Source organism: Geospiza fortis, unplaced genomic scaffold (genome assembly GCF_000277835.1).
Source record: "Geospiza fortis unplaced genomic scaffold, GeoFor_1.0 scaffold20, whole genome shotgun sequence".
Lineage (NCBI taxonomy): Eukaryota > Metazoa > Chordata > Aves > Passeriformes > Thraupidae > Geospiza > Geospiza fortis.
This window is the reverse complement of record NW_005054374.1, coordinates 2,646,892-2,648,606: the sequence shown is the minus strand read 5'-3', so window position 1 is coordinate 2,648,606 and position 1,715 is coordinate 2,646,892. Positions and strand designations below refer to the sequence as shown.

At 47.3% G+C, this 1,715-nt stretch overlaps 1 protein-coding gene across 1 annotated transcript in view; it reads left to right on the top strand.

The window, feature by feature from the left end:
• The first annotated feature begins 373 nt into the window (after nt 1–373).
• BCOR (BCL6 corepressor) overlaps nt 374–1,715 on the top strand; it is a 51,418-nt gene continuing 50,076 nt past the window's right edge. The window contains exon 1 of the mRNA XM_031060179.1: nt 374–436. The gene's annotated coding sequence lies outside the window, so the exon portion shown is untranslated. The remainder of the gene's footprint in view (nt 437–1,715) is intronic.

Below are 1,715 nucleotides of genomic sequence, written 5' to 3'. Positions count from 1 at the left end.
AGGAGAGGTCAGCCCGGCTGCGAGCTCGGCCGGGCCCGGGCACGGTACGGCACGGTGCGGGGGCTGGCAGCACGTTTCCCTCACAAACACGTGTTGGCAGAGAAGTTGCCGCTTGAGATGGCAGCGTACGACCCCTGATAACCTGGATGTGCAGGGATCCCTGGAGTAGGTCTTCAGTGAAAAACTCCTCGTGCATAAATTTCCCGAGTGGCTATTTTCTGCTCAAAGCCTCTGCATCTAAGGCCCTCGGTGTGTCTTCTGAGCGTAGGATATAAAATGCTGTCTGTTCTTGAAGTTTGCTCCAGTACCCAGAGTGATCTCCTGGCCCTTTCAGAAGAGCCTCTGGAAAGTCGAGGAAACTTGGAGAACTGGGTTCCAGCCTATATTTGTACCTGACATAATTTCGCTGCCTACGAGAACCGCTGTGTTTTATATAGTAAGTGACCTCCACGTACTATTGTCTCTTTGACGAGGCGTCTCTGGGGTGGAAGCAGGTAAGAAGGGGAGATGCTTATTTCCTCCCTCACCCCCCTTTTAGTCGTTTTGGTCGATGGGTTGTCTTTATCTATTTCTCTCCAGTCAATCTATTATGTTTTTTTTTCTCTTTTGGCCTTGACTGTCCCCTTGGTCCTTTATGGATTACACTGTGCTATTAGTGGCAAAAGTACACCAGTAGTCATTCAACAATTTTAGCATCAATTCCTATAAACTGGTGTTTTATATGACATGTGCCATTTTTCTGCAAGAATACTGCTTGCGAAACTAGTTTCGCCTTGGAGCAAAGGCGGAAAGATAAACAAGCCTGCATAGCCAAAACACTTGCATAGCCAAAACACTGGCAATTGCTGCCTCCTTCCAAATCTTTTAAAGTCACGGAGCAATATTTTAAGGATTATGCTGCTGCCTCTGAGGAGGGAATGTCGGCGGCGTAAAAAAAAAAAAAAGAAGCTAATGCAAATTAGAGAAAAATAATTTTCTTTCAGCGATATGCAATGTATTAGTCACTTGTTATCATGCTTAGAGGCAGACCTCATTTGCGCGTCTGCCAACTCGTTCACATCTGCTCAGAGCTGTTCAGGGCATTTTAACCTTGGCGGTGTCGTGTCGTAGTCCCACGGATCAAGAACGAGTAATTAAAGCTCTAAGCAGCAGCAAAAAATTCATAGCCGCCCATCTGCATCGCAGTTGATTCGCTGCTTTGTTTCGGTGCGGAGCGCCGGGATGGGAAGGCAGGGCCGGTGGCGGCCTGCATCTACACCGGGGCACCGTCGCTACCGGCAACTTTATGTCCTTTTTGTTTCCTTTTTCTTTTTTCTTTGTATTTTTTCACGTGGTTTGGTTTCCTTTTTTTTTTTTTTTTTTTTGCCCCCAGTGCTTTCCGCACGCTTAGGGCGGTGTTTGGCGCTGGCTGTGCCCACCCTGGACTGGCGTTTCCTATGAAGGTGGAGAAGGTGGTGGATGTGAGGTCGGGACTCGTTGCAGAGACGTTTAGTCGAGGTGCTCGTAATGCAGCTTTCATAACTGAGGGCTCGCCAGCGCTTTCCAGAAGTGCTCGGGAAAGCGTTTCCCATTAAGGAGAAACGTTAACGCCATAAACCCGACATAAACTTTGGGGCGAGGCTGATTTTTATGCATTGTTTAGCAGAAACCAGGCTGTTTATTTGTTTGTTGTTGGGAGGAGGAGGAGGGAATTAAAAAAAAAAAAAAAAAGGAAA